Genomic DNA, 16,829 nt, shown 5'->3' with positions numbered 1-16,829 from the left:
CAATAGCATACTGAGCAACAGATCTTGTACCTTGCTGAATGGACATGAGTTGTTTAGCAGCAGAGGAGGAGCGAGCCGGAGCATCAAATACCCTTCGAAAGGAGGCCACAAATTCAGGGTAATTTGAAATCACAAGTTTATTAGTCTCCCACTAGTGATGTCGCGAACTGTTCGCCGGAGAACAGTTCCCTGCAAACATAGCTTGTTCGCGTTCGCCGCTGCGGGCGAACATATGCAATGTTCGATCCGCCCCCTATGTGTCATCATTGAGGAAACTTTGACCCTGTATGTCACAGCCTTCTGACACATTTGAGCCAATCAACAGCAGACAATCCCTCACAGACCCTCCCAGCTCCTTGGCAGCAGTCATTTTAGACTCATTACGATCTTGCTTTCTTAGTGAGAGGAGCTTTTAGTGTTGCTGCTGCTGACATAATAGGGAAATAGATAGCTAGGCTAGTGTATTTAGTGTCCACTACAGTCCTGAAGGACTCATCTAATCTCTGCTGTAAGGACAGCATCCCAAAAAAGCCCTTTATAGGGCTATAACTTCAGTCGTTTTTTTTTTCTTTGTATTTTTATTTTATAACAATATATCATTTATAATTTATTTTTTGCCTGGCTTTCAGCCTGTGTATGAGGCTCACAGCATATACTGGCCTAGATTTGGAGTTTGGCGGTAGCCGTGAAAACCAGCGTTAGAGGCTCCTAACGCTGGTTTTAGGCTACCGCCGGTATTTGGAGTCAGTCAAAAAAGGGTCTAACGCTCACTTTTCAGCCGCGACTTTTCCATACCGCAGATCCCCTTACGTAAATTGCGTATCCTATCTTTTCAATGGTATTTAGAGTCGTGTCTGAAGTGAGCGTTAGAATTCTAACGACAAAACTCCAGCCGCAGAAAAAAGTCAGTAGTTAAGAGCTTTCTGGGCTAACGCCGGTTCATAAAGCTCTTAACTACTGTGCTCTAAAGTACACTAACACCCATAAACTACCTATGCACCCCTAAACCGAGGCCCCCCCCACATCGCCGACACTCGATTACATTTTTTTAACCCCTAATCTGCCGACCGCCACCTACGTTATACTTATGTACCCCTAATCTGCTGCCCCTAACACCGCCGACCCCTATATTATATTTATTAACCCCTAACCTGCCCCCCACAACGTCGCAGCCAGCTACCTACACTTATTAACCCCTAATCTGCCGTCCGCACGCCGCCGCCAGCTACATTATAGCTATGTACCCCTAATCTGCTGCCCTAACATCGCTGACCCCTATATTATAATTATTAACCCCTAACCTGCCCCCACAACGTTGCAGCCAGCTACCTACACTTATTAACCCCTAATCTGCCGTCCGCACGCCGCCGCCAGCTACATTATAGCTATGTACCCCTAATCTTCTGCCCTAACATCGCCGACCCCTATATTATATTTATTAACCCCTAACCTGCCCCCCACAACGTCGCCGCCACCTACCTACAATAATTAACCCCTAATCTGCCGACCGCAAAGAGCCGCCACCTACATTATAGCTATGTACCCCTAATCTGCTGCCCCTAACACCGCCGACCCCTATATTATATTTATTAACCCCTAATCTGCCCTCCCTAACATCACCGACACCTAACTTCAATTATTAACCCCTAATCTGCCGACCAAATCTCGCCGCTATTCTAATAAATGTATTAACCTCTAAAGCTAAGTCTAACCCTAACACTAACACCCCCTAAATTAAATATAATTTAAATCTAACGAAATTAATTAACTCTTATTAAATAAATTATTCCTATTTAAAGCTAAATACTTACCTGTAAAATAAATCCTAATATAGCTACAATATAAATTATAATTATATTATAGCTATTTTAGGATTTATATTTATTTTACAGGTAACTTTGTATTTATTTTAACCAGGTACAATAGCTATTAAATAGTTAAGAACTATTTAATAGCTAAAATAGTTAAAATAATTACAAAATTACCTGTAAAATAAATCCTAACCTAAGTTACAATTAAACCTAACACTACACTATCAATAAATTAATTAAATACAATACCTACAATTACCTACAATTGAACCTAACACTACACTATAAATAAATTAATTAAATACAATACCTACAAATAACTACAATGAAATAAACTAACTAAAGTACAAAAAATAAAAAAGAACTAAGTTACAAAAAATAAAAAAATATTTACAAACATAAGAAAAATATTACAACAATTTTAAACTAATTACACCTACTCTAAGCCCCCTAATAAAATAACAAAGCCCCCCAAAATAAAAAATGCCCTACCCTATTCTAAATTACAAAAGTTCAAAGCTCTTTTACCTTACCAGCCCTGAACAGGGCCCTTTGCGGGGCATGCCCCAAAGAATTCAGCTCTTTTGCCTGTAAAAAAAAACATACAATACCCCCCCAACATTACAACCCACCACCCACATACCCCTAATCTAACCCAAACCCCCCTTAAATAAACCTAACACTAAGCCCCTGAAGATCTTCCTACCTTATCTTCACCTCACCGGGTATCACCGATCGGTCCTGGCTCCAAAATCTTCATCTAAGCCCAAGCGGGGGCTAGACATCCATCATCCGACGGCTGAAGAAGTCCAGAAGAGGCTCCAAAGTCTTCATCCTATCCGGGAAGAAGAGTAGATCCGGACTGACAACCATCATCTTCCAAGCGGCATCTTCTATCTTCATCCGATGAGGACCGGCTCCATCTTGAAGACCTCCATCGCGGATCCATCCTTCTTCTCCGACGACTAGACGACGAATGACGGTTCCTTTAAATGACATCATCCAAGATGGCGTCCCTCGAATTCCGATTGGCTGATAAGATTCTATCAGCCAATCGGAATTAAGGTAGGAATATTCTGATTGGCTGATGGAGTCAGCCAATCAGAATCAAGTTCAATCCGATTGGCTGATCCAATCAGCCAATCAGATTGAGCTCGCATTCTATTGGCTGTTCTGATCAGCCAATAGAATGTGAGCTCAATCTGATTGGCTGATTGGATCAGCCAATCGGATTGAACTTGATTCTGATTGGCTGACTCCATCAGCCAATCAGAATATTCCTACCTTAATTCTGATTGTCTGATAGAATCCTATCAGCCAATCGGAATTCGAGGGACGCCATCTTGGATGACGTCATTTAAAGGAACCGTCATTCGTCGTTCAGTCGTCGGCCAGGATGGATGTTCCGCGTCGGAGGTCTTCAGGATGCTGCCGCTCCGCTCCGGATGGATGACGATAGAAGATTCCGCTTGGATGAAGACTTCAATCGGATGGAAGACCTCTTCTGCCCCGCTTGGATGAAGACTTCTACTGGATGGAGGACCTCCGCTTGGATGAAGAATTTGGCTCGGCTGGGTGAAGATGACTCAACTTAGGGAGATCTTCAGGGGCTTAGTGTTAGGTTTATTTAAGGGGGGTTTGGGTTAGATTAGGGGTATGTGGGTGGTGGGTTGTAATGTTGGGGGGGGGTATTGTATGGTTTTTTTTACAGGCAAAAGAGCTGAACTTCTTGGGGCATGCCCCGCAAAGGGCCCTGTTCAGGGCTGGTAAGGTAAAAGAGCTTTGAACTTTAGTAATTTAGAATAGGGTAGGGCATTTTTTTTATTTTGGGGGGCTTTGTTATTTTATTAGGGGGCTTAGAGTAGGTGTAATTAGTTTAAAATTGTTGTAATATATTTCTAATGTTTGTAAATATTTTTTTATTTTTTTGTAACTTAGTTCTTTTTTATTTTTTGTACTTTAGTTAGTTTATTTCATTGTATTTATTTGTAGGAATTGTATTTAATTTATTTATTGATAGTGTAGTGTTAGGTTTAATTGTAGATAATTATAGGTATTTTATTTAATTTATTTATTGATAGTGTAGTGTTAGGTTTAATTGTAACTTAGGTTAGGATTTATTTTACAGGTAAATTTGTAATTATTTTAACTATTTTAGCTATTAAATAGTTCTTAACTATTTAATAGCTATTGTACCTGGTTAAAATAAATACAAAGTTACCTGTAAAATAAATATTAATCCTAAAATAGCTATAATATAATTATAATTTATATTGTAGCTATATTAGGATTTATTTTACAGGTAAGTATTTAGCTTTAAATAGGAATAATTTATTTAATAAGAGTTAATTAATTTCGTTAGATTAAAATTATATTTAATTTAGGGGGGTGTTAGTGTTAGGGTTAGACTTAGCTTTAGGGGTTAATCCATTTATTAGAATAGCAGTGAGCTCCAGTCGGCAGATTAGGGGTTAATAATTGAAGTTAGGTGTCGGCGATGTTAGGGAGGGCAGATTAGGGGTTAATACTATTTATTATAGGGTTAGTGAGGCGGATTAGGGGTTAATAACTTTATAATAATAGCGGTGCAGTCCGCTCGGCAGATTAGGGGTTAATAAGTGTAGGCAGGTGGAGGTGACGTTGTGGGGGGCAGATTAGGGGTTAATAAATATAATATAGGGGTCGGCGGTGTTAGGGGCAGCAGATTAGGGGTACATAGGGATAATGTAATTAGCGGCGGTTTACGGAGCGGCAGATTAGGGGTTAAAAATAATATACAGGGGTCAGCGATAGCGGGGGCGGCAGAATAGGGGTTAATAAGTGTAAGGTTAGGGGTGTTTAGACTCGGGGTACATGTTAGAGTGTTAGGTGCAGACGTAGGAAGTGTTTCCCCATAGGAAACAATGGGGCTGCGTTAGGAGCTGAACGCGGCTTTTTTGCAGGTGTTAGGTTTTTTTTCAGCTCAAACAGCCCCATTGTTTCCTATGGGGGAATCGTGCACGAGCACGTTTTTGAGGCTGGCCGCGTCCGTAAGCAACTCTGGTATCGAGAGTTGAAGTTGCGTTAAATATGCTCTACGCTCCTTTTTTGGAGCCTAACGCAGCCATTCTGTGGACTCTCAATACCAGAGTTATTTTAAAGGTGCGGCCAGAAAAAAGCCAGCGTTAGCTACGCGGGTTGTTACCAACAAAACTCTAAATCTAGCCGACTGTGATTAGTGCCACCACTGATATCTGCTTAACATTAGTTTTAAGTTAACCAACAAAACTTTGAAATTATTTTGCTAGTGTAATCTAATTTCATTTTCTATCAGGCCTGTGTCTCAGGCTCACACAGCATATACTGTGGTTTATTGCTCTGTGCCAGCCACCACTCATATCTGCTTAACATTATTTTAAATTTAAAAAAAAAAACTTTTAATCATTTTGCTAGTGTAATCTAATTTCATTTTCTATCAGGCCTGTGTGTTTCTGACTTACACAGCATACTGTGGTTAATTGCTGCCCTACCTAGCAGCCACGACTCATATCTGCTTAACATTTTTTTAAATTTAAAAAAAAAAACGTTTAAATCATTTTGCTAGTGTAATCTAATTTCATTTTCTATCAGGCCTGTGTGTTTCTGACTTACACAGCATACTGTGGTTAATTGCTGCCCTACCTAGCAGCCACGACTCATATCTGCTTAACATTATTTTAAATTTTTCAAAAAAAACGTTTAAATCATTTTGCTAGTGTAATCTAATTTAATTTTCTATCAGACCTGTGTGTTTCTGGCCATATAGACCTCCCACCATTAGGGGTTGTAACAGGTATTAAACAAATAATAACAGTACTACTTAACACAACCTAGTTACCATGGGTCCCAGACCGCATGTCTTGTGGTTATATTTGGTGAGGGTAATCAGGCAGGCCATATAGACCTCCCCCGATAGGGGGAGTCACAGGGATTAAAGTGCTAAGAATAGTACTACTTAACACAACCTAGTTAACATGGGTCCCAGACCGCATGTCTTGTTGTTATATTTTGTCAGGATAATCAGGCAGGCCATATAGGCCTCCCCCGATAGGGGGAGTCACAGGGATTAAAGTGCAAAGAATAGTACTACTTAACACAACCTAGTTACCATGGGTCCCAGACCGCATGTTTAATTATTATACATTGTCAGGGTAATTAAATATCTAACAAATCTATCTATTTATCTTCTATCGATTCTATCTAACTATCAATCTATGTATATCTATCTATCAAATCTATCTATCTCGTGTCCGGACTGTTTTGAGACAGCCACTTGTGTTTTTTGACAAATTTAAAGTAGGAGGACAGACCAATCACAGGGATTAAACTGCTAAGAATAGTACTACTTAAGAAAACCTAGTTATACCAGTACCACCATGGGTCCCAGACCGCATGTTTGGTTGTTATACTTTGTCAGGGTAATCATGCAGGCCATATAGACCTCCCCCGATAGGGGGAGTTACAGAGATTAAAGTGCTAAGAATAGTACAACTTAACAAAATCTAGTTACCATGGGTCCCAGACGGCATGTCTTATTGTTATATTTTGGTAGGGTAATCATGCAGGCCATATAGACCTCCCCCGATAAGGGGAGTTACAGGGATGAAAGTGCTAAGAATAGTACTACTTAACACAACCGAGTTACCATGGGTCCCAGACTGCATGTTTTGTTGTTATACTTTGTCAGGGTAATCATGCAGGCCATATAGACCTCCCTTGATAGGGGGAGTAACAGGGATTAAAGTGCTAAGAATAGTACTACTTAACACAACCTAGTTACCATGGGTCCCAGACCTCATGTTTTATTGTTATATTTTGGTAGGGTATTCATGCAGGCCATATAGACCTTCCACGATAGGGGGAGTTACAGGGATGAAAGTGCTAAGAATAGTACTACTTAACACAACCTAGTTACCATGGGTCACAGACCGCATGTTTTGTTGTTATACTTTGTCAGGGTAATCATGCAGGCCATATAGACCTCCCTTGATAGGGTGAGTAACAGGGATTAAAGTGCTAAGAATAGTACTAATATAAACACAACCTAGTTACCATGGGTCCCAGACCGCATGTTTTGTTGTTATACTTTGTCAGGGTAATCATGCAGGCCATATAGACCTCCCCTGATAGGGGGAGTAAGAGGGATTAAACTGCTAAGAACAGTACTACTTAACACAACCTAGTTACCATGGGTCCCAGACCGCGTGTTTTGTTGTTATACTTTGTCAGGGTAATCATGCAGGCCATATAGACCTCCCCCGATAGGGGGAGTTACAGGGATGAAAGTGCTAAGAATAGTACTACTTAACACAATCTAGTTACCATGGGTCCCAGACCGCATGTTTTGTTGTTATACTTTGTCAGGGTAATCATGCAGGCCATATAGACCTCCCCCGATAGGGGGAGTTACAGGGATTAAAGTGCTAAGAATAGTACAACTTAACACAACCTAGTTACCATGGGTCCCAGACCGCATGTCTTATTGTTATATTTTGGTAGGGTAATCATGCAGGCCATATAGACCTCCCCCGATAAGGGGAGTTACAGGGATGAAAGTGCTAAGAATAGTACTACTTAACAGAACCGAGTTACCATGGGTCCCAGACCGCATGTTTTGTTGTTATACTTTGTCAGGGTAATCATGCAGGCCATATAGACCTCCCTTGATAGGGGGAGTAACAGGGATTAAAGTGCTAAGAATAGTACAACTTAACACAACCTAGTTACCATGGGTCTCAGACCGCATGTCTTATTGTTATATTTTGGTAGGGTAATCATGCAGGCCATATAGACCTCCCCCGATAGGGGGAGTTACAGGGATGAAAGTGTTAAGAATAGTACTACTTAACACAACCTAGTTACCATGGGTCACAGACCGCATGTTTTGTTGTTATACTTTGTCAGGGTAATCATGCAGGCCATATAGACCTCCCTTGATAGGGTGAGTAACAGGGATTAAAGTGCTAAAAATAGTACTAATATAAACACAACCTAGATACCATGGGTCCCAGACCGCATGTTTTGATGTTATACTTTGTCAGGGTAATCATGCAGGCCATATAGACCTCCCCTGATAGGGGGAGTAAGAGGGATTAAACTGCTAAGAACAGTACTACTTAACACAACCTAGTTACCATGGGTCCCAGACCGCGTGTCTTGTTGTTATACTTTGTCAGGGTAATCATGCACGCCATATAGACCTCCCCCGATAGGGGGAGTAACAGGGATTAAAGTGCTAATAATAGTACTACTTAACACAACCTAGTTACCATGGGTCCCAGACCGCATGTTTTGTTGTTATACTTTGTCAGGGAAATCATGCAGGCCATATAGACCTCCCCCGATAGGGGGAGTAAGAGGTATTAAACTGCTAAGAAAAGTACTACTTAACACAACCTAGTTACCATGGGTCCCAGACAGCGTGTCTTGTTGTTATACTTTGTCAGGGTAATCATGCAGGCAATATAGACCTCCCCCGATAGGGGGAGTAACAGGGATTAAAGTGCTAACAATAGTACTACTTAACACAACCTAGTTACCATGGATCCCAGACCGCATGTTTTATTATTATACTTTTTCAGGGTAATTATATATCTATCAAATCTATGTATTTATCTTCTATCGATTCTATCTAACTATCAATCTATGTATATCTATCTCGTGTCCGGACTGTTTTGAGACAGCCACTTGTGTTTTTGACAAATTTGAAGTAGGAGGACAGACCAATCATCTTCTTCCATCTCCCTGTTCCAAAAATGCAGGCCATATAGACCTCCCCTGATAGGGGGAGTAACAGGTAGTAGTAAACTGCTAAGAATAGTAGTACTTAACACACCACGGGTCCCAGACCGCATGTCTTATTGTTATACTCTGTCAGGGAAATTATATATCTTTCAAATCTATCTATTTATCTATCAGATCTATCTAACTATCAATCATATCTATCAAATGTATATTGCATCTATTGATCGATGTAATTCGTATCTATAAAATGTATATTGCATCTTTTGATCGTTGTAATTCGTATCTATCAAATGTATATTGCATCTTTTGATCGAAAAAATTTGTATCTATCAAATGGATATTGCATCTATTGATCTATGTAATTTGTATCTATCAAATGTATATTGCTTCTATTGATCTATGTAATTTGTATCGATCATATGTATATTGCATCTATTGAGCTATGTAATCTATGTATCTATCTATCAAATCTATCTCGTGGTTGTGCAAATGGACTGTTTGCGGTTGTTTGCGGTGCGTTACACTTGGAGTTTGGTCTGTCACTGTGAAGCGGGCGTAACCCTTACACTACCTGATCGATACAACATCATAACTGATGTTTTAAAGCACGTTATTGCAAACAATTTATTAATGTTAGGTGATTTAGGCCCTTTATGGGTTAAAAGCAGACTCTGCATCAACTATGTAATTTTCCATGGGAGTTTTGCCATGGATCCCCCTCCGGCATGCCACAGTCCAGGTGTTAGTACCCTTGAAACAACTTTTCCATCACTATTGTGGCCAGAAAGAGTCCTTGTGGGTTTTAAAGTTCGCCTGCCTATTGAAGTGAATGGAAGTTCGCGCGGTTCGCCGGTTCGCGAACAGTAGCGGAAGTTCGAGTCCGCCGTTCGCGAACCGAAATTTTTAAGTTCGCGATATCACTATCTCCCACAAGGGATTAGCCCAGGCAAGAGCTGTGTCAGAGAGTAACGAGATGAGAAATCCCACCTTAGCTCTGTCAGATGAAAACGCCTGAGGTAACATCTCAAAGTAAATGCCCACCTGGTTCAAAAACCCTCTGCACTGAATAGGATCACCTCCATATCGCTGAGGTAGAGGTGCAGAACCGGACATGCTCCTGGTAGGCATAGGTGCATCAGCGGAAACAGGAGCAGCCATAACTTGCGGGACACTTTGGTCCAAATGTGCAGTGTGGGTCAGCAGGGTTTGCAGGGCTAGTGCAAATTGATCCAAGCGGTGATCCTGTACATCCATCCTGGAAATGATGGCAGGTTGTCAGGTTCAGTCAAATGCACTAAGTGTTTCAGATAAGAAAACATAGTGTAAGAATGAGACCGCAGCTGCTGAGATTATTATATAGTTTCCTAATAATATTGGAATGTAGCAAAGAGTTAATGTAGTTTAACATGCATATCCACCTGGATACTGCTAAACACAATTAATTCAGGTAGCTGGATTTAGTCTGAGGTCATATAAGTGAAGAGTGCTCTATAGCTGCCTCATGTGTATTTTATACACTGATTATAATGCAGCAGAGCGTCTCACACAGTAACCTGCTGAAATAACTGATTGTGTAAAGCGTACTGCAGAATATGACATGTCACACAAAAAATAAGTAAAAAGGTAGAACATATGATAAGTTCACAGGCTTGAGAATTTATAAAATATATGATCCTAATATATACAAGATAACTTTAAGTAAGGATCTAAGTATTCTTAGCAGATCAGTATGTCTTAGATAGTAACAGTTGAAGTTACAATTTATCCGGTTTATTTAAGATTGCAATGGAAACACAGGTACCTGAGAGGAGCTGATTCCTAGTTCAATAAGAGGATAATCCGGTAGGTTGGTAGCCCAGCAGGGTTAGGAGGATCCGGTTAAGCAGGGAGAAAAATCTGGAGCTCCGTTTACTCCGTGGTTGGCGTGTGACGTCACCGCGGAGTGATTTGGTGAAGATCCGGTATCCAGTTCAGAAGTCTGTATGCTGTAGAGGAGGACTGCGTATCAGCAGTAAGGAGTAGGCTTAGGAAGTTGTTCAGCTACCAGAAGCAGGCAAAACGTAATACCAAGCAATGAGAGGAGGAACAGGCTGACTTAAATAGGGTGATAGGTAATACTAGATCCGGATTTAAAGGTACAGCAGAACATATGCCAATATACCTGACAGTATCCCCCCAACAAAGAGCAACACCGGTGCTCAGGGGCGAGGACATTCGGGGTTCCTGCGATGGAAGATGAACAGCAACCTGGGAGCAGAGATATTACTAGCAGGTTCCCAAGAATCATGATCCGAGGAGTAACCCTTCCAACTAACCAGATATTGGAGGGTACCACGAAAACGTCGGGAGTCCAAAATGGTCCGAAACCTCGCATTCAGTATCCGGATCTATGGAGACTTAAGGAGTGGTGCTATCAGATAGAAAGTTTCTTAAGGCTTTATATGGCTTGAGGAGTGACACATGAAATGTAGGATGAATTTTCATACTGTCCGGTAACTTAAGTCTAACAGCATTGACATTGATGACTTGAGTTATAGGATATGGACCAATGTATAAAGGAGAAAACATTTTGGTGGGGGTGTTAAGTCTGAGATTCTTAGTGGACAACCATACAAGGTCTCCGATGGTGTAAGAAGGAGGTGTCCTCCATTTCCTGTCATAGTATTTCTTCTGTGTCCTCTTAGAGTCTTCTATGGCTGCTTGGGTGATAGAAAAATTGGAAGAGATGGTATCCGAGAGATTGGAAACATTGGGGAAAACACTGCGGTTATCTGGTAGTAAATGAAAGTTTGGATGAAAACCATAATTGGAGAAGAACGGTGTGGTCTTGGTGGTAGAGTGAACAGAGTTATTAAAAGTGAATTCAGCGAAAGGAAGATATGTGGACCAGTGATGTTGTTGAGCAGAACAGTAAAGTCTCAGATATTGTTCGATCCATTGATTACATCTCTCTGTTTGTCCGTTACTTTGTGGATGGTATGCGGTTGTGAGTTTTTTTCGATATTAAATATTTTACAAAATTCTGTCCATAATCTGCTGGAGAATTGAGTTCCTCTGTCACTAAGAATGGAATTTGGGAGACCATGTAATTTGAAAACATGAGTGATAAGTAGATGAATGGTTTCCATAGCTGTGGGTAATTTGTGATATGCGATGAAATGAGGCATCTTGCTGAATAAGTCTACTACCACTAATATAGTATTGTTGTTGTTAGATTGTGGTAGATCTACAATAAAATCAATTGCGATTTGAGACCATGGTTTAGAGGGTGTACTGAGTGGTAGCAGAAGCCCGTAAGGTGCCTGTTTTGTGGATTTGGAAACCGTGCAGTTATGACACGAGGTGACGTGAGTACTAACATCGTCCTTCAGTGTAGGCCACCAATAAGATCTACTTATAAGCTCTTGGGTCTTTTTAACCCCTGGGTGTCCGGCTAACAATGATTCATGAGCAGTCTGAAGTAACTTTTGTCGTCGGTTAGGTGGAATATACAACCTATCTTGATAGTAGTAGAGCCCATCGTTTTTCCTATTCAAGAGGGCTAGTGGCTTACTTTGATCATCTGCTTGTTCTAGTAGTAACTGTGGTTTAGAATCACAAACGAAAGATATAAATCTTTCTTTTGGTATCAAACTTTGGTCCGGTGTCTGGTATCGTGTATACATAGGTAATCTGGAGAGGGCATCAGCTTTATGGTTTTTATTCGCTGGGCAGTAAACTATTTGATAATCGAATCTAGAAAGAAACAGATTCCACCTGACTTGTCTTGCAGAGAGTGTTCTTGTACATTTGAGGTATTGCAAGTTTCTATGATCTGTATAGATCAATATAGGAACAATAGTGCCCTCTAGGAGGTGCCTCCAATGTTCAAGGGAGAGCTTAATGGCCAATAATTCTTTATCTCCGATGGGATAGTTCTGTTCTGCTGAGCTTAGGGTACGAGAAAAAAAAGCAACTGGGTGTAAAGGTTGTTTGATATCTTCGCGTTGTGAAAGAACAGCACCCACAGCAACGTCTGAAGCGTCAACCTCTAGAACATATTGGCGGTCTGGGTTAGGGAATCTGAGTATGGGTGCGGTGGTAAATTTCATTTTCAGAAAATCAAATGCCTTTTGTGCTTCTTGGTTCCAATTGAATGGTACTGTGGTTTTTGTTAATGTAGTAAGAGGTTTAGTGAGTTTAGAAAAGTCTTTTATAAACTTGCGATAAAAATTCGCAAAACCCAAGAAACGTTGGATCTCTTTTCTTGATTTAGGGTTAGGCCAATCCTTTACGGTTTGTATTTTAGTTTCCTCCATAGAGATACCTGAGGAGATAATTACATAACCTAGAAAAGCTATACTTTGGGTGTTAAAAATACATTTTTCAGGTTTGAGATAGAGGTGATTATCTCTTAATCTGGAAAGAACTTGTCTGACGTGTAGTATATGTTCGGTAATGTTCTTGGAGTATATCAAAATATCATCTAGATAGATAACTATGAAGACATCTAGAACGTCTCTGAATAAATCGTTAATCAGGTGCTGAAAGGTGGCCGGGGCGTTACAGAGCCCGAACGGCATGACCGTATATTCATAGTGACCATATCGGGTCCGGAACGCCGTTAGCCACTCATCCCCACTTCTTACTCTGATCAAATTATACGCCCCTCTAAGGTCCAACTTGGTAAAGTATTTTGCCCCTTCCAGTCTCTCAATGAGTTCCGGAATTAAGGGCAATGGATACCTATTCTTTACCGTGATTTTATTGAGTTGCCTGTAGTCTATAATGGGCCTTAGGGAGCCGTCTTTGTTTTTTACAAAGAAAATTCCGGCTCCCGCCGGCGAGATAGAGGGGCGGATAAACCCTTTCCTGAGATTTTCCTCTAAGTAAGATTTCAAATGTTTAAGTTCAGTTGTGGAGAGGGGAAAAATGTGCCCACAGGGAATCTCGGCACCAGGAAGTATGTCTATAGGGCAGTCATACTTCCTGTGCGGGGGCAGACTTTCAGATTCAGTTTTATTGAATAAATCTGAAAAATCGCTATATTCAGCAGGAATTTGAAATTCAGGTATAGCTTGAGATGTAAGTAGAATACTTATGGGAAAACATGTTGTAGTGCAGTATTTTGAATTGAAGGTAAGGGAAAGATCAGTCCACAATATAAGTGGATTGTGTAAGCTTAACCAAGTTAAACCTAGAATTACAGGAGAGACTGGTGAGGTTATTACATCAAATGAGATATATTCCCTATGATGGTTGTTAGTGGAAACCAGTAGTGGTATAGTTTGGTATATAACAGGACCTGAGGTTATAACGTTACCATCAATACCACGCAAAAGAATAGGAGACTTTTTCTGCACCAGTGGTATTTTATTTAATTCTGTGAAATCCTTATCTATATAACATGCTGTTGCACCAGAGTCAATTATTGCTGGAACGTTGACACGTAGGAGATCCCACTGTAATAGAAGAGTGAGTTTACAGTATGTAGTTGTGGAATCATAGGTATTGCAACAAGACGTTATAGAATCTTCCTTACCCTTCCGTTGTCTTTGAAGAGAGGGACAGTCTCTGACTGTATGGTCTTGAGAAGCGCAGTACAAGCATAGGTTATTCTCTCTTCTTCTGTTTTTCTCTTGGAGTGTAAGGGGTCCTTTCAAGAAACCTATATCCATGGGTTCTGCGTATGTTTTGCTGGTGACATGAGGAGATGTGGTTGTAATGTGTTTTTTAAGGTGGGTGTCCTGATATGACCTTTCATGCATGCGTTCTCTGAGGCGTCTATCAATGGTGATGCTAAGGTTGATGAGACCTTCTAATGTGGGGGGCAAGTCTATGCGGGATAACTCATCTTTAATAGATTCAGAAAGGCCAATTCTGAATTGGTTTTTAAGAAATACATCATTCCATTGGGAATCTTTAGCCCATCTTTTGAAATCAGTGATGTACTCTTCTACGATTCTCTTCTTTTGTTTTAAAGCCCTGAGTGCTGTCTCAGCTGTCTGTTGCTTAAAAGGGTCTTCATATAATTGACTCATAGCAGTGAAAAACCCATCTAGAGAATTGAGTATGGCTTCCTTTGTCTCAAAAAAACTATTGGCCCATGAACGGGGCTCTCCTCTTAAATAGGAAATCACTGTGAGAACACGGATCCTATCGTTGGGGTATGACTGGGGCCTCAATGTAAAAAGCAAAAGGCAAGCATTTTTGAAATCTCTAAACTGAGACCTATCACCAGTAAACTTCTCTGGTAAACTCACATGTGGTTCTGATGTATGTATCTTAGGATCAATATAATCCTTAATATAAGCCTTAAAGGGACATTATACACTCATTTTTTCTTTGCATAAATGTTTTGTAGATTATCTATTTATATAGCCCATAAAGTTTGTTTTTTAAATAAATGTATAGTTTTGCTTATTTTTAAATAACATTGCTCTGATTTTCAGACTCCTAACCAAGCCCCAAAGTTTTATGTGAATACTGTCAGCTACCTTCTCCAGCTTGCTCCTGTTTGTGTAAAGGGTCTTTTCATATGCAAAAGAAGGGGGAGGGGGGGGAGTGTCTTATTTGCCACTTGCAGTGGGCTTTCCAACTACCTTTTCAACAGAGCCAAACTGACAGATTCTAAGTACGTTTTTAAACAGTTTTATACTGGATTTTTATATCAGTATCTGTGCACCTTATTCTTTATAGTAGTGTCTATTACATGCAGTTATATGAAAATGAGTGTATACTGTCCCTTTAAGGGCATCATTCTCAGCTTTAAGTGTGGTTAACCCCTCTGTAAGTAAATCAACCCTCTGTTTAAGTGTCTGCATGTGAGTTGTCATCTCAGCTGGGTCCATAGTAGCAGGGCTTGGTATTCTGTCAGGTTCAGTCAAATGCACTAAGCGTTTCAGATAAGAAAACATAGTGTAAGAATGAGACCGCAGCTGCTGAGATTATTATATAGTTTCCTAATAATATTGGAATGTAGCAAAGAGTTAATGTAGTTTAACATGTATATCCACCTGGATACTGCTAAACACAATTAATTCAGGTAGCTGGATTTAGTCTGAGGTCATATAAGTGAAGAGTGCTCTATAGCTGCCTCATGTGTATTTTATACACTGATTATAATGCAGCAGAGCGTCTCACACAGTAACCTGCTGAAATAACTGTTTGTGTAAAGCGTACTGCAGAATATGACATGTCACACAAAAAATAAGTAAAAAGGTAGAACATATGAAAAGTTCACAGGCTTGAGAATTTATAAAATATATGAGCCTAATATATACAAGATAACTTTAAGTAAGGATCTAAGTATTCTTAGCAGATCAGTATGTCTTAGATAGTAACAGTTGAAGTTACAATTTATCCGGTTTATTTAAGATTGCAATGGAAACACAGGTACCTGAGAGGAGCTGAGTCCTAGTTCAATAGGAGGATAATCCGGTAGGTTGGTAGCCCAGCAGGGTTAGGAGGATCCGGTTAAGCAGGGAGAAAAATGTGGAGCTCCGTTTACTCCGTGGTTGGCGTGTGACGTCACCGCGGAGTGATTTGGTGAAGATCCGGTATCCAGTTCAGAAGTCTGTATGCTGTAGAGGAGGACTGCGTATCAGCAGTAAGGAGTAGGCTTAGGAAGTTGTTCAGCTACCAGAAGCAGGCAAAACGTAATACCAAGCAATGAGAGGAGGAACAGGCTGACTTAAATAGAGTGATAGGTAATACTAGATCCGGATTTAAAGGTACAGCAGAACATATGCCAATATACCTGACACAGGTAAAGGTGGATTATTAGCACTATCAGGATTCATGGCATAATGTCAGGGTGCCAGGAATCAGACTGAGACGAGAAGTGCAAAAATAATCACACCTTTATTAATAGCAAAAATAATAAAAAGTCCACAAGTCAAATAACAAGCCAGGAATCAAAACCAGAGCTGGTAGTCAGACGAGCCGAGTCAGGAGCCAAAGCAAATAGTCAGACGAGCCGGAATCAGGAACAAGGGAAACAGCAGAGTCAGGAACAAGCCAGGGATCAGGAATCAGGAAGGACGTCAGGCAGCCAGGTAATACACAGGAACTCTCACAAACAGGTCTCAGACAACGCAAAGGCAAAGCATACTGAACAGAGGCCCTTTAAATAATAAGTGATGACATCACAATTCTGAGACTGCATCCTGTCTCACATGGATGATGCACAGCAGGTTGGCCATAAAAGGAAGTGCAGGAATTGAGCAGCATCCCCCACAATGCACCATAGTCAGGAAGAGAGGTGCATAAAATGGC

This window comes from Bombina bombina, chromosome 1 (genome assembly GCF_027579735.1).
Source record: "Bombina bombina isolate aBomBom1 chromosome 1, aBomBom1.pri, whole genome shotgun sequence".
Lineage (NCBI taxonomy): Eukaryota > Metazoa > Chordata > Amphibia > Anura > Bombinatoridae > Bombina > Bombina bombina.
The sequence above is the reverse complement of the archived record's forward strand: the minus strand, read 5'-3'. Positions refer to the sequence as shown.